The 24,425-nt window shown below is 34.3% G+C and overlaps 1 long non-coding RNA gene across 1 annotated transcript in view; it reads right to left on the bottom strand.

Annotated features, from left to right (window-relative positions):
- The window catches only part of LOC122805381, a 40,699-nt gene that overhangs the window by 8,978 nt on the left and 7,296 nt on the right, over positions 1–24,425 (bottom strand). The window contains exon 2 of the long non-coding RNA XR_006365364.1: positions 6,679–6,831. This is a non-coding gene — a long non-coding RNA (uncharacterized LOC122805381). The remainder of the gene's footprint in view (positions 1–6,678; positions 6,832–24,425) is intronic.

Raw genomic sequence — 24,425 nt, 5'->3', positions numbered from 1 at the left:
AGCTTTTACTATATTTATAGAATAAATGGTTTACAGTTACAGATCTGGTAGAGGAATTATGTGTTATTGTTTTGTTGCAGCAGACATTGTTAAGACCATTCAATTATGGTAACAGTTTTGCAATGCATAAATAATATCTTGGCACAGATACAGACAGAAGAGCATTTACACATATTAAATAATGTTTTGCTAGTTTTACAGAATGTAGAATTTAAAGTCAATGTTACATTTTTAAAAGTGACAGTACAGTGAAAGATTCAGATCTCATGCAAGAAAAGAGTGCAGTAGAAATATTATGTGTGATTAAAGCCACAAGTTCAAGTCTTATGTCAGAAAAAGAATGCAATGAAATTGTACTATAGTAGGACACTTTGCATACTTGTAAAGGATAGACAGAATCAGATCAGTTCAATTCTGGTAATAAATGTGTATGTGTAAATTGTTCAAGACTATATATATTTCATGCAGAAAATGCAGTTTATCAGAGCACATCATAGGCACATAAGTAAATAACTGAATTATCAGATGATATGCCAACTCAGCAGCATCATTAAAGATGTACTGTAAACCATAAAACAGTATGATAAAGATCAGCTAAATATTATCTTGTTATGTATCCAAGAAAACTGTAGACAGCAGTGATAAATCTTTGCAGCATTAGTTAGTACTGAAAGATTTAAATGACATAAGCTGAAAGATTAGCTACAGGTAGAGATGTGGGCAGAGAACTGAACACTGAAGACAATTTTTGTAAATTATGACATAAGGGTCACAGAGTAAACGAAAATTCAAATATTAAGATTCATTTTATAAAGACGCAGAAATGCAAAAATGCTGATGAAGCGGTACAGTGTCAGATTACTACTTTAGTTTCATTTGAGTATTTTATGACAGGGAAGAAAATGCCACTGAGGTTTTTGTTTGATTCAGCGAGGAAGTTAAAGCCTTTCTATTTCACTATAGTACGTTAGTTCATTTAAAGACCTGCAAGAATTTATTTAGCATAGGTTTATTTCACTACAGTACATTATTAGTTTGGCTACAGACTTAAAAGAATTTATTTATTAGTAACATTGGTTTATTTCACTATAGTACATTATCAGTTTGGTTACAGACCTACAAGAATTTCTGTATTAATAATAAGTTTATTTCATGCCAAAAATTATGAATAGAGTCAGGGCAACAAGCAATGGTATCAGTTTATAATTTTTAAAGCTGCAAACATTATCTTAAGGACCCGATACTGCTTTTTTGTGTGCTTTGCAGATATTGCTACAGAGAGACACGGTGCCAGTTTGATTTTTGGATAATTTCTAGTCTGGTATTCCAGAATGCATGTTTTTCAATACAGTCAGAAAGAATCATTACATACACCACATAGACTTGCACTAGAGATGGGTGGGGGGAATCTGAGAGCCTAACTGTATAACAGACACATCAAAGGACCCTTGGACATGAAGGTGGCTCTTTCAATGTCCCAGCGATGCCTTGGGAGAATATAAAGTAAATTGTCTATTTTGCAAGCTCTGGGTTAGCCCATGCCTGTTTTCAGATCACCAAGATTTCCAGAGAACCACAGAAGTCAGAAGTGAAGATTATTTTTTTTTCGATGTTTCTTTATTCAGTACATAAACCGTATGTTAAATGTACATATGCAAATGTGCTTTAGTTGTCTAAATAAAGTTTTCTTTACAGTTAAAATGTGTATACAACAGATGTATAATTATGTGAATTAGAGTTAAAGCAAGTATACAGAAGTGTTTTCAGACAAGTATTTCAAGCTAAAGTTTTAATTTCAGGTTATGTTCTCAGACAACTGTAAAACAGTACTAGTTTTCATTTTATGTTTTTATCTGTGTTCAGATGATACTGGCAGAAAAGATATTCATTTAGTGTTAGTTTAGTTAGTTTCTAAAATACATTATTTATACACTGCTACTTCTGAAGTTCAGTATAAGTATGTATCACTTTAGCACAGATTACAGTCATGTTTCAGAGTATAACATCCATACTCAGTTATACATTTTAACAGGATTACAACATGTGTAAATAATATGCATTTATAATTAGAACAGATTTTTCAAAATGACATCACAGCTCTGATTAATTTTAAGGGTAAAGTGGCAGAATTACTTGTAACAGGATTATTGAGATAAGTTATCTAAAGAATAAGTAGTAATAGTTATTTAATACACTCAAGGTATGACAGGTCAGGCTTAATTTGTTACAGAATGCAGTACACACTACCTAATAATCATTATACATTACACAGAAAGTTAAAAAGACACTGACAGGGTATGGAAAGATATACATCTGAAATGCGGAAAGCATAGGTTTTAGTAAATGTCCTTCTATTATTGCAGCACATAAACATTTACAGGATATTTAAGACATAGATTTAAAATGCAGACATCTATTGCAGCACATAGAAATTAAAAAGATAAATGGACAGAATTATTAGTAACAAATCTAGCAGACGATTTACAGAAACAATACAGTATATGGTAAATATGGTTCAAGATGCATACATTATCTGTGTAAAAAGAGGGTTTATAAATGGCTATATGAAATATTTAATACCAGTTATAACACATTAAATCATAAAGTTAAGAGACTTCAAAGATTTTCAAAAGTTAACAGACCATAATGTTCAAGTGACACCTTGTGGTTAAAATTAAAATTGCAAGTTTATTTACCAGATAAGGACAAATTATCTTAAAGCTGTTATATTAGATATAGTAATAGGTTCATAGGTGTGTACTAGGCTAATGGCCCTGGAGCCTTTACAGACCTGGCCCAAAACAAATTGCCCAGGCACTGTGCCACCCAATGTTAGTTCACAGCACCCCTATCCAGTAAGGCAACTGGAATGATCCCTGGAGTGAACTTTCTGTTACTCATCCACTCGTCAAGATTTCTCTTGAAGAGAGGCAGCGAGGTGCTCTGGTTGACATGAATGGGAAGCTTATTCCAGAGTATGGTCAGTTTTTGGAAGATGAACCTGTCCCTCCAGCATATTCTGTTAATTGTGGTAATGTGGTTGTGATCTCTGGAGTGTGTGGCGTGGGGGGATTGGGATTTCTTTAGGTGTAGCATTTCAAGTAGGGCTGGGTTGGACATGGCTTTGTAAGTCAAGCAGAGATCACCTCTAAGTAGATGACAAGAGACTGAGAACAGCTGACATTTCTTGAGTCTGTTAATGTAGGACATGTGTTTAAGGCCTAGGATCCTTTTTGTGAGGTACATTTGTGGCTTCTCCAGCTGTTTTATGTGTCTGGTCAGGTACATGCCAAACAGGGTGTTATATTCAATGATTGGTCTTATGAGGGATGAGTAGAGAGGGATGATGACCTCTTTCTTCCTGGATGTGAAACCTTTGGTTATAAGATGTGCCACGTAGAAGGACTTTCTGACCACAGTGGCAATATGGTGGGCAAAGGTGAGGTGAATGTGGACCTGGGTGCCCAGATCTTTTATGGCCCCTTCAATGTTCAGTGGGCTCCCATCAATGTGGTAATTTGTGGGAATTTAGTTTTTTTCCAAAGGGGATGGTAATGCATTTTTTGGCGTTAAGCTTCAGGCCATTGTTCTGACACCAGTCTTTGGTCTCTGAGAGGCCCTTTTGTAGTATGTCTGCATCATTTGGAGAGTTGATAATGGCTCCTACCTTACAGTCATCAGCGAACTTGGTCAGTAAAAGGCCTTCACTGTTGGCCTGGACTTCTGAGAAGTAGATGCCAAACAGGACAGGGCCCAGGACCAAGCCCTGTGGGACTCCACTCATAACTGTTCAACAGTCTGACTTGGAATCTGCAACTTTCACTCTGTGGGTCCTGTCTGTGAGTCAGTTTGCAACCCAACTAGTAATGTAAGGACTTATGCCTAGTTTGGTGAGTTTATCAATGATACCTGACTGGGAAATGGTATCAAAGGCCTTGGTGAGGTCAGGGCAGGCTGTATGCACTGCCTTACCCTCATCCACAGCCTTGGTGACTGCCTTGAAGAAGTTAACCAGGTTCAGCAGGTAAGCTCTCCCTTTGACAAAGCCTAACTGTGTGGGGTCAAGAGTTTGGAGATTGCCTATATATTTGTTAAGCAGGTCCATGATGATGCGCTCCATAGCTTTGTATACCAGACTCATCAGGCTAATGGGGCGATAGTTCCCAGGGTCTGTAGTTGCTCCCATTTTATGGAGCGGGATGACTGTAGCAGTGTGCCATTCATTAGGGACATAGCCTGAGGTAAGACTGTGATTGAAAAGGGCACACAGATTTGGTGTCAGTTCATTTTGTAGCTCCTGTAGGACACAGCTGTGGATATTATCAGGTCCCATGGATGCTGTATTCTTGGCTTTGGGCAATGCAGCTTTTACCTGTGCCACAGAAATGGTGGGTACAAGGCTTTCTTCTTGTATTGTGATAGGGCCCTTGGAGGGGGAAGAGGCGTAAAGTTGGCACTGAATCTGTCGGCCAGTATGTTGGCTATATCTGTTGGCTAAGTATAGGAGGTGCCATTGTGCAATAACTCAGAGCAAATCTAGGTATTGCCTTTGAGGTTTTTGATATAGCTATAGAAGGCTTTGTAGTTATTTTTGGTGTCAGCTGCAATTCTGCCTTCATAGCTGGCTTTAGAGGATTTGATAAGGGATCTCAGCTTTTTGTTGAGACTGATAAGGGAGGTTTTCCAGTCTTGTGACGTCATTTGTTTCTGCAACAGTTTCTTCCTTCTGTTGTTGAGTTTATTGATGGCTGGGGACCACTAGATTGGCTTCCTTTTTTTGGAGGAGAGCATCTTAGGTCTATTTAGTATGGCAAGGTCTATACATTTGTCTGCAGGTTCGTACAGTGTATTGGTGTATGAGTCAGTAGTCATACAGCTATTTTCCATTGGCATGGGTGTCGAGAAGTTAGCCACCTCTGTTTTTAGGAGCTCAAAGTCGGCTTTAGAGAAATTTTTCAGGGTGGTCACCTTAGCGGGGATGTAGGTGAGATGGAGATTTCCATGGTGATCAGTTTGTGGTCAGATTTATCCAAGGAGGAATTGACTATAGGTGTGGAGCAATGGTCTCCCATGTTGGTGATAACCAGGTCGAGGATGTTGCTTCCTCTAGTGGGGGTCAGAATTAGCTGATCCAGGGCACTGGAATTGATAAATTCTAGAAAGCGTTAGGCCTGTACATTGGTATTTGAATAGTTTTCCCAGTTCATGAAAGGGTAGTTGACGTCACCCAGTATGAGAGTATTGGGTTGGACCTTGATAGATTCCAGGGTGCTTAAGAACTTGGAGTGAGAGTCTAGGGACATGTTTGGGGTTCTGTAGCAGGCTATGACTTGTATCACTATCTTACCCAGTGTTAGTTGTACCTGAAATATCTCAGATGCATTATGCTGGGCTACCAGTCTAGAAGTGTGCGTATCCTTTAAGAATATGGAGACACCACCACCTTTGGAGATTCCGGCTGTATTCTGGGGCGGAAAGGTATGGAATGAGTTGTAGCCTGGGAGGGCAGGGTGATTTCTGCCTCTTTAAACTAGGTCATTAATTATTATAGTATTTTTCCATGTTATATTAATACATTTATAAAGTACTTATAGAAGTAAATCCCAGTTCAGTAATTTCAGTGATAATTGTTATACTTTAATAACTCCTTAAATACAGTTAGTAAAAAAAGATCTTGCATAGGCCCAAAAATGTAAGGTCAGGCCTGTCTCTTCACTATATATTTCATATTTCAAAGTAACTACAAAAGCAGACACCTGTTTAGGGGGTCTCAGGGGGAACTGTAAGATTAGGTTTCACTTAAATGTAGTTTTTTGACATTAATATAGTATTCTCTTTACATAGGCCTAGAAATGCAGCCATATTAAAGCAGACCTATATCTTCATTTTACAATTTACATGCAGTTCAATAGAAAGAAATGTTTCAGTAACCTTCAGTCAAGAATACTGATAAGAATAAAATGTGCTAACAAAATGTGCAGTACATTAAGTACAAAAAGGCCTGGGAGCCAAGCTTAAAGATGTGTGTAGGAAATTTACAGGGTTTTAGTATTATTAGGAGGTATACTTAAAGAAGTTAGTTTGGCCCGATAGCAGAAAGTCAGTGCAGTGCAGTCCACAGAAGTTTGGTACAGACACTTGAGACTGAGTACAGAAGTCCAGTCAAATATCCAGCATTCCAGAATATTCATTGTATTATTCAGGAGGCAAGAAATAATTGTGAATATAATAAGGTGCAGATGCTACAGACATTATAATTTAGTGTATTTCAGTTTATCAGCACTGTTATTGGAGACAGAAAGATTTGACTCAGATATAGTTGACATCTACCCCTACCTGTACTGTGCATAATAAAACATTCTTAACAGAACTAGAGTTTATGCAGACTTTTATTCTGAAAGGTACCAGAATATTTGTCACATAATAGATAGACTGGTACCTTTTCAGCACCATTCTGGGTAACTAAAAGTAAAGACATTTGTTCCAGCCTCATTCCAGTTTCTTCCAGTTATTTCAAGTTTATTCCAGTATTCTACAGTTCTCTCAGTTCTTAAAATGCATAATATAAACAGGGAACAAGAAAGCAGTTCATGTCTCTAGCAGAAGAATGATACTGCAAAGTCAGACATTCTTTTCATTAAATATGATCTGCTATTGCTGTTGCAATAATGTCCTTACCTTCACATCCAGAAGTGAAAGCATCAGTGAAACTATTTTTCCCAGACTTAGGTCGGAATCCTTGCTGACATGTGCATTTGTAGCTTCCATTGGTATTATCACATTTAGAGTGATTACCACAGATTTCTTTATTTTGCTGGCACTCATTAACATCTGCATTTGAAAGAATGAAAATATCCTTAATACACAGAACAAGAAAATGTAAAGTGAAAACTTTTCCCTGAGATATATTGTACTATTTATTTATAAATGCTGATTAAGCATGCATAGGTTTTTGAATTACATAACAATTGCTACTATTAAGAACATTTGTGCTATCACTATGATGTGAATCACAAAATTACAATATACATGTATCCATTCTACATTGTATGCCATGAATACTATATGACCAAAATCAAAAATACCAAATTCAGAAAACAGACTCACAAACTGAAAATCAGAAATACTAGCAAAAAAAAAATAAATAAATCATTGAAAGCACTGAAAATACCACAGGATGATGTAATACAAAACACATGCCTTATTGCCTTTTCACATGTCACATTTATATAATTAAAATGAACAAACAGGTCTTTATGCAGTTGGCAGGCCAACCACAAGTTATTCAGGACACATAAATCTGAAGAAAGTGTAAAGGTTTTGTACAGCAAAAAAGCAGCACACTGTAGCCATTTCTTGAGCTCCTGTAATCTCACTTTGAGACGCGTATATGTAGGGATACCCCCTCTAGGACAGATGGGGGACTTATCATCCTGCATATAATATAATAATAGTTTAGTGCTGTTACGTCAGATTATCTCTAGGCAGCTTTAAAATGTAGCTACTTGTTACTGTACTCTTGCTTGTTTAGGTCTTGGATTTTATCATTTATGTTCTCACTGTCTGCTCCTGATACAGATGAAAATATATGTGCACTCTTATTTACATATGCTATAACATGTTCTCTTTACAGGAACATGAGTTTGATTTTCCGTATCTCAATCCCATTTTTGTGACGCTGGAATTTAATAGTCCTATACAGATGAAATTATGAGGAATGTTGGGTTTAGTCTTTTGAATTCTTTGTCCATACTAAAATAAATAGGTTGGTGCTTATTTGAAATATTTGACTTTCCTCCATTTTGAATAGCATTTCAGTCTTGCCTAAATTATACTTTCACATGCATATAAAAGTCAGGATCCCTAAGGGGCAATTTGAATTCTTTGTCCATACTAAAATAAATGGGCTGGGGCGTATTTGAAATATTTGACTTTCCTCCATTCTGAATACCATTTCAGTCTTGCCTAAATTATACTTTCATTTGCATATAAAAGCATCCCTAAGGGGCAATGTGATCGTGTCAGTATGAATATTAGTTAGCAGTGGTCTTTTCTGGAACATGCTACTCAGATGATCCACAGAGATAAAAAATATTCTGAAGAGATGGTATAGAGAACATTCTATACTGTCGAAAAAGCTAGATTTAGGTTCAAAGAAGACCACCAGAAAAGTGAGATGTTAAACATCAACAAAGGAGTAAGAGTGAAACGTATGATTAAATATGCTACTGACAGCAGGGGGGTGTATACAATTAAAAAACACTTTATAATATTTAAAATACTTTATATTTTAAATATTTTGATTACAGATGACAGGAGGATATCGTATGATATCAGCTATAGTATACAAATAAAATGTTATCAGGAAAGAGTAGCTGTGTATAGATATGTCTCCCCAAAATATTTTACATGGTATGCTTATTTGTGGTCATTGCAAATAGTGCAGTCATGTAGTAAACAAAAGATATGAGGTTGTACACCCTATGACCGTAAATTACTTTGATTTATTTGTTTATGCAATTGCAATACTAAAATACTAGTATATTTTAGACAAACTTTTTTGTGGGACAGTGGGAGTTGTACACTAGAAAACACAAAGAAAACTCAAATATGGGGAACAAGGATACTGTAAGGATACTAAGAAAGGTAGCAATAACAATGCAGTGTTCATACATATTCAATTAATTGCTAACGATAACTGTTTTCACGTTTCTTGGAAAATGCACAGTTCTTATTGTTAGAAGAGGTGGGCAGGGCACATATACCATGAGACACTATATTTGGAAACAACGTGACAACTTTTACTTAATAATCATGTCAGCCCTAGACTCAGTAAAAGGCTTTCATTATCAATTTTGAAACATAAACCTTTATTCTTAGGCAATTAAGTTCTAAAGAAGATATTGGTTCTTTTCAGTTGTTACCTGTCACTTTTTGAGTGTATCAATGTGTTATAAACATGTGATACATTGAGAAAATTAAATACTTATGGTCAAGTGCAAAATATGTGCGGTAGTGATCTGCCTCAATTAAATAAAGTTTATCACTTTGGAGTTGTTTCACTTGCCCAAGTGAAATTTGTACTATACTTTCATACTTTCAATATCTTTTTCACTATTATGAGTTTTTGTTTCTCTCCTTAAAGATTAAATATTTTAAATAGAGCATCTGCCACCTCCTAGCATTATTTTAAACAAGATAAAACTAATGAACATCCCAAAATGGCATCAACTGAAATAAAGTGATCATAATTATTCATAATGATTAAAGTTACCTCATACATACATGCCAACACTCACATTAAGGAGGCTGTGAAAATCATTTGTGCTCCCAGACTGCATGGTGCTTGTCTGGACCTCTGATTAAAAGAATTCTCAAATGTGTGAAAAAATAAATTAAGCTAAATAGGTAAGGCAGGTTTTGCTTTATTTGAACAACTTGAATAAGCCTCTCAGATTTAATTTACTTAATCATAACACTGAATACGATGAATTCAATATAATAATTAAGCTAGACTAGATTAATGGCACTGTGCAGTCTGCTTTCAAACATCTCTAGAAGTAAATGACTAGATCACACAACTGGCACAGCAGGCAAGAAGCTGACTAAGGCACCCAAGATGACATATATACTAGTAAATTAAGTACATTTTAATTTATTCTGTGATTTTATTAAAGAGTACTCATGTTGCTTGAGCCATTTGGGGTTTTCTTTACTAGTAGCTTACATGATAATGTACAAGCATGAGGTTTTCCTAATTATAGAGAATGTGTATGAGGTTTGCATCATCACAGAACTTAATTCAAGGACATTTCCTGCATTTCCAGCACTGAATGATCAAACTCCAGCCAGTGCTTTGTTGCCTGTGAATTTGGAAGGAGAAAATCCAGCTATAACCACAAAAACCTCTGCTCACTGTCAGGCAACAAAAAGCTCGGAGAAGACTTAAAAGGAACCCTCTTTCCAACAACAACACAGATTAAAACAAAATTGGCTTTATAGAACTTCCAAATTTCCTCACAGCCACTTAGATTACATGCAGAATATGTAGTTAACCTCAAGAAATCAATAAGTGGGGGCGTGGCCAAGGATGAACACAGGATAGCAGCAGATTTCTTCAGCTCCACCAATTTCATTACACTGACAGGAATTAATTACTTAAAAAATTAATTTTTGAAGTAATTTTCTTTCTAAATATGTTTGTTTTATATAGTTCTTGAACTATATCTAAAAAAGAAAGGAAATTTTAACAATATTCCTGTCAGAAATCACTTTGGAAATTTTCCTGTCAGTTTATCAGTCTGAAATGAGTTCCAGTAAGACAAATTCTCAAGACTCCAGCATCAAGAAAGAACTTCAGTCTCTGATAACTATAATCCAGCAACTTACTGCTAAGATGGATAAAATGGATACTAAAATAGATACCTTCATAGAAAAACTACAAAACAAATAGACTTGTTACATATAGACCTGCAACAACAGAAGATCCAGATGACAGGCATAGAAGAAGCTGTGAATGACATGGAAAATAGAATCCAAGAAGAGGAAATCAACATTGAGTTTCTGCTGAAACAAAATACACATTTACAAACAAAGCTTGATGACCTGGAAAATAGATCTAGGCGCAATAACATTAGGATTTTTGGACTGCCAGAAAATATTGAAGGTAACAATATTACTTCTTTTTAACAACATGGCTCCCTAAAACTTTAGACTTACCAGAAGCATTCTCTTTTGGTATCGAAGAGCACATAGATCTATAGCTAATACTAACTCTAACAAAAACTATCCTAGATCAGTTATAGTTAGATTTCTATCATCTTTTGATAAAGAGATGGTTCTTAAATCTGCTTGGGCTAAAGCTCCTGTTAAGATTAATGAGACAACTGTGCGTTTTGACAATGACTATTCTTCCATGGTAATAGCTAAAAGAAAAGTTTTTCTGCCACTAATAAGGGAGCTTAAAAAAGCACAGTTTAAAACATACCTTCTGTTTCCTGCCAAGCTTAAAATCTTCCTTTCTGATGGTCCTAAAATTTTCGATGACTTAGACTCTGCTTTACTGTTTATCAAAAAAAATAAGATTTTGGATAAAATAGAGGAAATGGAATGGGCTAGTCCTTTATTAAAGAGACTGGCAACTGAAACTTCGTGGAAGACTTCAGAGAAGAAGAAGAGACTAAAAAACAAATGATTTGTTCTATGTTTTTTTTCTCTCATCATTTTATTTCATTATTAATCTTTTTAAATATAGTTCCTGCATTTCCAGAAAGCCACAAATATTCTGAAAAAGATTTAATCAAAGTTATTCTCTGTGTGCAAAGAAATGTTTTGTTTCATAACCAGTCAAAATATCTGAAGAACTAATAACAAGCTATGATTCAATTTGTTTCTCTTTCTGAAAAAGAGAAGTAAGGTCAGTAATTTGATACATTTGTTTTTCTTTTTTTTTTTCTTCTCCCTTTCTTCTTTTCTTTGTTTAAACAATGACATTCTATTTAGATTATGTAGTGGGTAAAGGGTGGGGGAGGGCAGGGAGAGAAGAGTAATGAAAATATAATTAATAGAATAATAACATATTTATTCCTTGTAAAAAGTTTATATGTTCTTCAAATGCTATTCCTAATTATACTTTCTTGATTATACTGCTTATGCTTGTTTGTAAATAATCTGTCATGCTTTAACTAATAATAATTAGAACTAAATAATAGTAAATAATATGTTTTATTTTTAACTCTATTAATATAAACAGTAAGTAATATTCCATTGTATATACTTCTTATAGCTTTCTCTTACATTTTTTTTATTTCTGCCTTACACTCTTTTATTTTCTACTCTCTTTTTCTTTTCTTTATTAATATATAGAAATGCTTTTGATCATATAGACACAGTAAATAATAAGATTTGCATAAAAATTGAGTTGGGACAAAAATATTGAGTTTTATTACTTATTAATAACTTTGGGCTTAATTTCACTTACATAGAGACTGTAATAACCTGTAAAATACATTGTGAAGGTTTTGTCATGTTTAGATGTATTTACACTGCTAAATGAATGTGTGTCACTAGTTTTTAATAAGTTTCCCGCCAAAATGTTAAGGGAGACAATCTGGGATGTGGGCTGTCTCATGCACAGTGTCCATGAGCTACTTCAAAAGCTTCAACTCTCAGAATTCTCACAGAGAAGCTGAAAGCAGTCAGTCTAACCTTTGACCTAGATATCACACTGACACATCACAGATTCAGGAAGAACACTCTACCAGGAAGTAGAACTGATGCAAATGTGACTATGTGAAGGAAAATGAACTCTTTAACATCTAAATGTGAGTTATTTTATATAATTACTTAAATATCTATGTTATAATTCATAAAATATGTCAGTTATAATGAGTTTAAATGATGCAGTTTCTTCTAGTAAGTAAATGTCTTATTTTAGAAGGCATAGAAAATGAAACATTTATTCAAGTGTTTTTGAAAATCTACTTAACAGCAGCATAATAATCTGTGTTAAAACTTATGTTCCAAACATATACATTACTATAACTCATTTAATTCATCTGATTGACAAGCATAAATAATTTTATAACTCTATTCTGGAAGAAATTGTCATGTGATATATTTTAAAGCAGTAGTATAGCATGGTTGTAAAATCTGGTTACTAAAATGTGTTTGCTGTGCATTATTTTGTATGAAGCAGACAGATTTATTGTAGGGACAGCAAGTAGGATAGTGCTCAGCAAGGACACAACTCAGTGAGATCAGATATATATATATATATATATATATATATGTGTGTGTGTGTGTGTGTGTGTGTGTGTGTGTGTGTGTGTGTGTGTGTGTGTGTGTGTGTGTGTGTGTGTGTGTGTGTATATATATATATATATATATGTGTGTGTGTGTGTGTGTGTGTGTGTGTGTGTGTGTGTGTGTATATATATATATATATATATATATATGTGTGTGTGTGTGTGTGTGTGTGTGTATATATATATATATATATATATATATATATATATATATATATATATATATATGTGTGTGTGTGATGGCTTCTTTTTTTTTTTTTACAATAATGCAAGTGTTTCTGAGAATCTGCATAACTATGCAGTATGATTTATAACAATTTCTATAAATACAATATTTTATTCTATTGACAATAATGAGTATAAGTAAAATGCTCATATACAAGCAATTCAAGGTTTTTTGGAAGCTGTTGACTGCATTTACATGACAGAAAATAGATGCATCTTAATATATGTAATGTCTGAATCATATTAGCCAAAGTTTTTGATTTAAATGAATGTTAGAACTTATTTTTCTCTCCTCTTGATTTCTAACATCAAGATTATTTGAATGCTATTTGAATACAAGTGTTTTATATTACATAGATGTATATAGTAGTATGAACAGTTTTTTAAAAAAAAAAAGTTTATTTTAGTTTATATGATGCTGTTTTACCAAATGTGTAAGTCTTGTCTTGCTAGATAATTGAATTGAAAACTGTTAACCTCAGTTAAATATAACTAGTATTAAATTGATAAGGTGGTAGCTGAGGTACTGCTGCTTAGGGTACGGGGTTAACTTGAGTGGTAAATACTACTCTAAGTTGGAGTTTATAACTCCAGGCTGGATGCAAGGTTTAATCCTTACATTATTTTCACTTGTTCATTGTTATATGTATATAGTTTTGACATCCACAATATATTTTGTACACTCATTGTCACTACAAACAAAATTGAATCCTATACAAAATCCCATAAGAGATTCAATAAATACAGCTATATTTAAAGGTACACCTAAAGGAGGAGATGTAACATTGCTTATGTTGTTATTTGTTATTTTGATCATAAGATTCTTAAGTTTTAAAAATGCCAAATGACATCTTTAAAAGGAATTTCTTTAAACATTAATGGATTGAATAATCCGTAAAAGGGCAAGCCCAATAAGATACATTAATTTACATAAGGCCAACTTAGTCTTCCTGCAAGAAACCCATCTCTTGAAAAAAGATATTGATAAACTAGCCACAAACAAATATACAGTATTGGTTAGTTCAGAGCACACTCAGAAAAAAAGAGGAGTGGCTATTTTATGGAATAAAAGTATGCCCATTCCTAAAACCATTAAGTCTTATCAGGATGACAAAGGAATGTTTTGTATGGTTACAATACAAATTAATGGGAAGACTTACACTTTAATTAATGTATATTGGATACCTGGAATTGGTATTAATACAGTGAAACATCATCTTGATAAGATCATATCATTCTCTATAGGAGATATTATTTTAGCTGGTGACTTTAATTGTATACTACATGAAAGTGATACTACCACTATAGGAAAAAGAAGAATTACATCTAATGCAAAACATTTAAATGATTTTGCTAATTCTTATCATTTGAATGATATTAATAATCAGATAGATTCAAAATCATTACCATACACCTTTTTTCTAACAGATACAAAACTTATTCAAAAATAGATAGGGTCTTTATTTCTAACCAGATGGTAACAGATTTAATTAATTCCAAAATCATTTCATGTCCTATATCTGATCATAATTCAATTGTTTTTGAATTCATGATAAAAAATACTCATAATGTTCAGATCAAAAGGATACCAGCATACTTAACTCAACTAAAAGACTATAAAGAATATATACTTTCAGAAGTAAAACATTTTTTAGACATAAATAATACTCCTGAAGTCTCCATTGTCTATGTTTGGGATGCCTTAAAATCATATCTATATGGACAAAGTATCAGATGGTATAATAATAAAAGGAAATCTTGGGATAAGGAATTGTTAGATATTCAAAGTAAATTAGACTCTTATAAACATAATAATAAAGAAAATATTATGGACAAGAAAGTTATTGAAGAAATAAACAAACTAAATGAGAAATACAAAGAAATTTTAACTCATAAAGTTAAAATAACTTTAGAGAAATACAAGTTTTGTCTTATTCAATAAGCCCCAAATACTTACATAGACTTAAAAATAAAACAAAAAGGTTGAATAAACAAAACCATATCAAAGAAATCTTTTCTCTAAGGAAAAGAAGAATGTTTCTAGTATACCAGAAATACTAGATGAATTTAGAAATCACTTTCACAAAATTAACCATAATAACATTAACATGGAACCTAAAGATAAAATAAAGGAGTTTATAACCACAAACATGAATAAAAAGCTTAATAAACAACAGATTAAACTATTGGACAAAAGTATTTCATATACAGAGGTTATTACACAAATAAATAAGCTTAAATCAAACAAAGCACCGGGTAATGATGGTATTATACCAGAGATATATAAAATCCTTTCTAAAAGTACATATTCATTAATACATAAGGTTTTTATTTTGGCCCAAACTGAGTTAATAACCCCCATCTTGGCAATATACATTTATTTCGCCAATTTTAAAACCTAATAAAGATCCAACTAGATGTACTTCATATCGGCCCATCTCATTACTTAATGTTGATTATAAAATGTTTATGAGTATTTTTGCTGATAGATTGAAGACAATCATCCCGGCATTATAGATATAGATCAGACAGGCTTCATTGTAAATAGAAATACTTTTGATAATATAAGAAGAACTTTAACATTAATTGATTTTGCAAATAGGAAAAAGAAAGATTTAACACTTATTAGTCTTGATATAAGTTCAGCATTTGATTCAGTAAGTTGGGACTATCTGTTTACCTTACTGAAGTGCACAAACTTCTCAGATGCATTTGTAAATCTAATTGAGCATTTATACAAAGGAACATTGGCTTATATTAAGGTAGGAACATATGTTTCACAAAAATACCCATTTTAAAGGTACAAAACAAGGATGTCCACTTTCTCCACTATTATTCACTTTAGTAATGGAGCCTTGGGCTAATTTGATCAGAAACAGTACTGACATAGAGGGTTTTGAAATAGATGAAAATACAACATCCAAAATTCAACTTTTGCAGATGATGTTCTAATTACATCAGCAGGATCTAATTCTTCTATGCAGTCTCTATTTGATAAAATGATGAATTTTAAAAGTATTTCTTGTTTAATATTCAATGAAGAAAAAACTAAAATACTACCTATATATACACGAAAAATATTCTCTTTAGTGATTTTACTAAATATGTACCCAATTCAGGTCAGATAACTTATTTAGGTATAATACTATCTAAAGATATTAAATCTATTATATATAATAATTATAATACCTGTTTTCTTAATATACAAAATCTTTTTAATACCTGGAATAATATGTTTTTACTATGGAGGAGAGACTTACAATTATTAAAATGATAATATTCCCCAAGATTTTATACTTAATACAATCAATAATACTTCCACCTACAAAAATAATTATCAAGAAACTGAATACACTAATGTTAAATTTCCTATGGGCACCTAATAGACCTAGGATTGCATTAAAGAAACATACTAATAGCTGGTCTCAATGGGGTATTTCTTTTCCAGACTTTAATTTATATACTATCTCTTCTATTGTAAAAGTTATTACTTTATTAATAGATCAGTCATATGTCGCAAAATGGAAAGATTATTGGGAGCTAATTAGTATGCACTTCATGAAAATCTCCTTAACACATAAAAATATGATTGTAAATAACTCCATGTTATGGTTACTAAAGGAATTTTGTACTTCACCTATTACACCTAAACATATGGTTTGTTACCCATTAAATATTATTATTAGCTATCATAACTTTATATTCATGCACCCTAAGTATAGGGAATGGAATTTTATTATATTCCCTATAATGTATACTCAGGGTATGCTTTTGTCATCTACTTCTGAAGGAACTCATTTAGCTATAGATAATGATCTAAAATACTGGTATCAGTTGATATCTGATAATAAAGTTAAAAATCTAGATTTCTTAAAACAAGAATTTGATCTAAGAGAAACTTGCTGGTTAGAGGTTCAGACCTTTAGACAACATCTCATTGATAGAATAGATCTAATGTCTATAACAGTTAAAGAATCTATTCCAACACTGATTGATTACTTGATATTAAATTTACAACATAAAGTTTCTGATAAAGGTAAACTTTCATACATACATAAAATTATCAGACAAGAAACTTTTACAGTGTAGATACATACTGGAATTATTTCACTTCTATTAATGGGGACCCACCAAATCAACAAGATAAACAATATATATTGGAATCTGCCTATAGAACTACGTCTTCCATTGTCTGGAGACTTTATACATGGAAATTTTTACATAGATCTTTTATACACCTTTGATGATGAATAAAATAAATAATAAAGATAATCTATGTAAGAGATGTAATGTAGAAATTAATGCTGACTGGGCTCATATGTTTTATGGCTGTATAAAATTGAAAGAATACTGGAAGTCAATTAATGAATTTTTGCAGGCTCTTTTTACAGATAATTTCATTATTTCTAAATCTCTTATATTATTCAACACACCTGTACCCCAAAGTGTTAAAAAGGTCAAGCTTCCCTTGTTATGGTCTATTCTAGCAGTGGCTAGGAAAATAATAACCAGAAATTGGATTTCAGATACACCTCCTTCGTTCAATGAATTTAAAAATGTTATGAATATAGTATGCCATATGGAAATAAACACAATTAGGTCAAGAACAACTAGAAAAACATCTTATTATATTGTATGGGATAATTTACAAAATTTGTTAAAAAAATTCTAATTTCAATAGCATGGTATTTTAGTTTAATTAATTGATCTGATTGTAGTGGATGTCTTTGTAAATACTTTAGTTGTTTTGTTGAATATTATAATAATATCTATTTTTAATTATTTGTATAAAATTGTTATGATATTTCTCTTATATGTTAAAACAATAAACCTGTTTTGAAAAAAAAAAAAGAAATCAATAAGCAAATCTATCACTATCATTACGGGTAAGTTCAACTATCCTACAACTAACTGAGACAACTATCATTTCAGCAACAAAGGCATCTAGCAATACCTTGACTTTTTTATGCTTAAATGAAACTTAGATGTTTTAGATGCTGTTCTTACCAGTATACCCTGAATGCATACAGTCACTACCATCACTCCTTTCATTGCACAGCATCTAAAACATCTAAGGTTCATGTACACAGACAACCCTCTCCTCCTCCCAACAAACACAAATACATGTGAGAGATGCAACTATATAGCCAAACTGGAGGCTGAACTCTCTCAACTCAGGGCTGGCATGACCAGACAGGAGGAGATGGCAACCACACACACAACAATCCCAGTCCCACATAGACCTACCACAACTGCAAACCAAACACATAAAAACACAAAGACATACTCGGAGGCTCTAATAAAAAACTTACCAAAACAACAGAGGCTCCCAAAGCAGTGCAGAAGGAAATGTAATACTGAGAGTCACAATCTAGCAACCTGTACCTTTAAAAGTATGCTGAAAGGTTTCTTTAACAAAAGTTTTAACATCATTTAGCAGAAAATTGTCACAGTAGCATCATTTCATGTAACAATGATGTTATAAAGATTGCCTGTAAACTGATCTAGAAACTAAATAGTGGTAAAAATAAAAACAAAATTGGTTCCACACTGCAGGAAATAATTGTAGAAGAAATTTTTTGCAAAAAGTAAGCACTTTCGTGAATAACATTCGCTTCTTCAGACTGTTTAAAAGACAAAATAGCACACACCCTTATAAATGCTCATTCAACCAATCATGCTGCAAATAAACCATAATTGCTTTAACTTACAAAATGCCAAAGTAATTAAAGCAGCACTCTGCAAATATTTTAAATACATAAAAAATATATGTGTAAAAAGCATGAATACAAAATTCTATGTCTAAAAAGCAGAGAATAAACAAATATGCTTGTCAGTAACATAATAAGCTATACTAGTTGCTCATAACTTCCAGTTAAGTATAAAAACAGTACAATAATAAAACTAATGTGCATACAACAAAATACACCTCTAAAACATGTCTCACTCAAGAATTGCAAAGCAAAGTCTATTGTGAGATCATACCTACTACTAAACAGAGCTATTAATACATGTAATAATCAATGCTTAAGGGCTCTCGCCTTCAAAAAGGGTTTAAGGGAAACCCTATTATTTAGACCTGGAGGTTTGTCTGCTTGAAGACATATGATCCACTTTTGCTCATAGGATTCAGTTCTATTACTCAGGTCACCTTTTCTTAAACTTTCATGCATAATATCCAAAACAAGAAACTTAAACTTATGGTCAGTATCTGTTTTGACTATATGGAGAGCTAGGGCATTCATTTCTTTAGCATTCCTAATATCTCCAGTGTGTTCTAGAACTCTATCTTTTAATACCCTATTCGTTTTGCCTACATAAAATGAAAAACACACAGTGCAATAGCAGAAATACACCACATTACTAGTCTGGCAATCCACATAGAATTTACTATCTATTTCAAAACCAAGGTGGGGATGCTTAAAATGTCCAGCATTGTGTATATGTGTACAAGCCGCACATCTCCTACACATATATGTCCCCATTCTATCTGACAGAATATGTGGTGTTGCATGCTGTTTTTTATAACACAGTTGTCTCTTGAGGGACTTATTATTCCTAAAGTCAAAATGGGGTTCAGGAACTATAATGCCTTCTAGCTCATTCACAGTTGAAAGAATATCCCAGTTATTCCTAATCACATTACAAACCATATGTATATCACTGGCATAAGTCAGGGGCATCCTAATCTTATTGCTACAGCCTTGGGTTGCTGTAGGAGTACCATTAACATTACTATTAATAGTAGCATTAGAGCTGGAATACATAAATATGGTCTACATCTCCCCTGCCTTTCACTCCAGGCCTGGGCTATCTCTATATCAATGGTTACTGATCTAGAAACTAGTCTGAATTCAATAGGTCTAAAAAGAAAAGTAATCTGAGTGAAAAGCAAAGGCAGAGAGATCCAATTATTTTAATTATCAAGATACAATGCCTAAATGCAGTTTAAAATTCAACAGGGAGATTTTATTTCTGAATATAATGACTAATGCAGAATTTGAAGATCAATATGCACATTTCCCCCTGTTCTGAACATATAAAATAAGAACTGAAGCGTCATGTGTCAGCATTCATACAGGCAGCATATATCCTTATGAATCCAGTGATACAAAGGCAAATACATTCTGTCCTCTTATCAACATACAACAGGAAGTCCCCAGGCAAAAGTGCTGCATTTATCAAATTTCATTTATACAAACTCACTTCAGACAGCAGAAAACAGTCATTGTTCTACTGTATTCTAATTAGAAATTGTCCTTTTACACTGACTCACTTCCAAATAAATGCTGAACTTTCAAAACAGTGTTTTCACTCACAATCTTATAAAAATTTAAATCCAGAAACAGTCCAAGAATCCAATACAGGTAACTAAAATCCAAATTTCTATACAATAACAGTGTTAAAAGTGCATTAATGTACTTCATATAGCCACACTTTTGTTAATATTTTTAATTGGGGTATGTTTCAGGTGTAGATTCCGGTTGGTTTTCCACTTCAAAGATTAAAATTCTCACTGGCCAGGAATGTTTAAAATAAGCCAGCTGTAGTAACATTTAAATCCATTGATGGATGGTGTCATTAGTGAAAAATGAACAAATCATTCGAAACTAATTTTTTAAAAGTTGTTAGTGGCTCATCAAATGGCTAGTCCTGACATTGTGGTCAGTATGTTGTCCATAATTTCCTGCCTGAAGGCTACTGTGCACCTCACCTGATTCAATAAGGAGATGGTGCATTTTTTGGCATGTCTTTAAATATCAACTAGAAGGCTTGGGTTGAAACCTGGAAACTTCCATCTTTAAGGTGGAAACACCTAGCATACTTTTACAGATGTGAAAGATCCCACCCTAACATGGGGAAAAGGTAGAATTTCCATGCACACAATGACTGAAAGCCTTGTGTCTTTGAGATGAGCAGACTTTAACGTTGTCAGATTTGGGTAACACAGGAAGGTGAGAGGAAACAAGGAAGCCCTTACAAGGTATGTCTTGACTGCCTGAGGGAAGCCCAGTGACAGGTGGGCATGACAGTCGAATAATGTAGGAGACTGATGTCACCTGAGGGAGCACATCAAGCCAATATAAAATGGAAGAAGCATGAGTTAATGATGATGACAACGACAACGTCACACAAGAAAAGCCTGACAAAGACACTTCTGTGGCACAACGACAACTTCACACAAGTAAAGCCTGACAAAGGCACTTCTGTGGCACAATGACAACGTCACACAAGTAAAGCCTGACAAAGGCACTTCTGTGGCACAATGACAACTTCACGCAAGTAAAGCCTGACAAAGGCACTTCTGTGGCACAACGACAACGTCACACAAGTAAAGCCTGACAAAGGCACTTCTGTGGCATCTTACTTTGTTCTGGTATCTCTGTATTTTATTACTTACAATATCTGTGCAATGGTAGCTTAAACAATATTTCATTTTACAGACAGTTGTGTGCAATGCATTTCTGATACAGTTTTAGCTACTCCTGACCTCAACATTACAGATGAGTGTATTTCCATTAAACTCTAAACAGGGTTGTTTTCATATCAGCAAACAATTATGCAACTTAATATATAAAGATCATCATGTCTTACATGCTAACAGGTCTTTTGCAGTTTCATTCCGAAGTGCTAGGTCCTAGGTGTTTGCTTTACCATTGGTTCTGTTAAAAGAGTTCAAGGTCATTCACAGCATGGAAGGCTAAGAAGACCCCTCAGGAGTCTATATGAAACTGAGTAGTAGGATAAGGCTTTTAATCTATCTGGGAAGGTAATGGTAGTAATGCCTGAGAGTGTTTTAGTGAGGGACCATTGAGGCCTCAAAAGTTGGTTTAGGCATGTACAAAATTACATCACAAAGGGGTTTGAGACTATGACATCTTTGGACTTTAAGGAGATACCCAGAAGTTATGTAAGAAAGGAAGATTTTCTAACCACCACAGCAAAACAATTGCCAACGGAGAGTCTGTCATCAACAAATGTTCTCAAGTCTTTGATGAATGTATCAGAACTAAGTAGAAAATACAACTGTGTAAGAACTTACCACAACAGTAGATGTCCTGCTGATCACTGGGGCAGTATTCCAAACTGCTGTATTATCGTGCCAAATAACAAGCCTTCCAGCTGGGGTGCCAAAGCTAAAACCTGCCACAGAGCTATACATTCTAATGACCTAAGCCTGTGGGTATAAGGCTACATACATGGATGTAAGAGTTTAAATCCTCAGACTATCTCTACACCTGTAAGCCAGTAGAAGCTTGAGAAAGAAAAAATATGTCAGCTAAGAGAGGAGGGGCATAAAAGGATAATGTTCACCCTCGCTAAATGAGGGTGGGAAGGAATACTGCAACAGTGATCAGTAGGATATCTACTGTTATGGTAAGTTCTTACATAACTGTAGTATGTCCTTCCTTAGATCACTGTTGCAGTATTCCAAACTATTGGGAGATTCCCAGAACTTATAGCGAGTGAGGCATAGGAGAGCTATCCAGTAGTCCAGAAAGGACTGACTTGGAGAAGACAGCCCTGGATTTAGAGAAGGCATCTGTTCTGTAATGTCTGGTAAAGGTGTGTTTGGAAGACAAAGTAGCTGCTCCTACAATAGTCCAAGAGTCAGTACCTTTGTAGAAGTCTACAGATGAGGCTACTGCTCTGGTACAGTGCACCTTTGCTGGAGAAGGCAAGCATTTCCAATCCAGTTAACAATAGTTTGCTTAGAAACTTGATTTCCTAGGTTTGAATCCTGTAAGGAAACAAAGAGTTGGTACATTTGAGCATATCTTTAGCATAATCCAGGTAAAATCTGAGTTGTTTATGGACATCAAAGGAATGGAGAATTCTCTCTCCTAGGTTGTGGGCTAGGGAAGAAGGTGGGCCTCTTAATGGCCTGACTAAGGGACAGTTCATTAACAAAATATGCCAAGAATGAGGGACTGGCCTTTAAGGACACCCTATCCTTCTGAAAAATAAGAAAGATAGGAGTAGCCATAAGGGCTTGTAGTTCTGAGACTCATCTGTCAGAGGTGAGAGCTACCAGAAGAATGTTTTTGCAAGTACATAATTTGAGAGCTGCAGAGGCTGGTGGCTTGAAGTTAGGGATTGTACATTTTTCTAACACAGAGTTGAGGTCCCAAGTTGAACGGATAGCTTTCCTTGGTAGTTTCAGGTCTAGTACACACTTTAAGAACTGTTTTACATCTAGTGTAGCCAAAACAGGAGGATCCAGAGGTAGATAAGCAGATAGAACTGAAATCTGTTATACAGATTAGTATGCTAGTCCGGATTTCAGCAGCACACACAAATAAGAGAGGGCCAGTGGAATGTTAGCCTGAAATGGGTCCTGTTCTTTAGTCAGACCCCATATAGAAAACCTTTTACATTTTTCTATGTAAGATTTCCCAGTAGTAGATTTGCTTGCCTCCTGGAGAAACTTGGGCACATCCTTACAGAACTGGTGTTTAAAAGAAATCAGAATCCTATCATCCCCTTAATAAGGCTGACAGATGACAGGACTAGATGAAGAAGTGAATGCTTCTGATTTGTGAGCAAGTCTAGTATGTAAGGAGGTTTCTGCTGCTTGCTCTTGGCTAAGTGGAAGAAAAAAAGGAACCGGTGCTGCCTTGGCCAAAAGAAAGTCACTAGTAGGTTCGTTGGGCATTCCTTTTGCATCTTTAGAAAGACCTTGGGATGAGGAGGAAGTGGAGGGAAGGTTCCCTATTAAGCTGTCACAGACACAGGTTGTTGAATGCTTCTTTGTCGAACTGAGAAGTGCGAAAAGGCAAAATAGTGAAGTGGCTTTTCAGCGAATTCTTTCCCTGGGAAAGAATTTGTTTGGCCACTTTCACTTCTTTGTCTTTTCAGCGCTGGGTGCGATCTCAGAGTTGGTATATTTAAGTAGGGGGTTATGAGGGGTGAAGCCCCCCACATTAAGTAATGTTTTACAGGTTTTTTTTTTTTGTTTCGAACAGCAATTTTTTCCCTTGGAAAAAAATCGCTGTTCTGAATTTTCGACGTTGTAAGCTTTCACTTACTTGGGGTTGATTATGTGTCGTTCGCTCTTCTGAGCATGCAATATCATAATGTAGACTTGGAGGGAAGGCAAATATATACCTCCCTTTCCAAGGAAGGTGCATTGCATCCATTTTCAAGCTTGAGGACTGTAAATCCTTGTGCAAAATAGTAGGAATTGTTTATTGTCGATGTAGGCAAACAGATCTATCTGAGGCACCCTCATTTGTGGACTATGTTTAGGAATATCCCTCTGTCCAGCATCCATTCATGGAAATCTTTCCTTGATCTGCTTAGATGGCCTGCAAAAGCATTGTCCCGTGAGGGAATGTAAACCTACTGGAGAAGTAGGTTTGCTTTTGTGGCCTGATCCCAATCCAAAATATC

This window comes from Protopterus annectens, chromosome 6.part1, assembly GCF_019279795.1.
Source record: "Protopterus annectens isolate FY-2018-M chromosome 6.part1, PAN1.0, whole genome shotgun sequence".
Lineage (NCBI taxonomy): Eukaryota > Metazoa > Chordata > Ceratodontiformes > Protopteridae > Protopterus > Protopterus annectens.
Note: the sequence above shows the minus strand (reverse complement) of the source record. Positions and strands in the feature narration are given on the sequence as shown.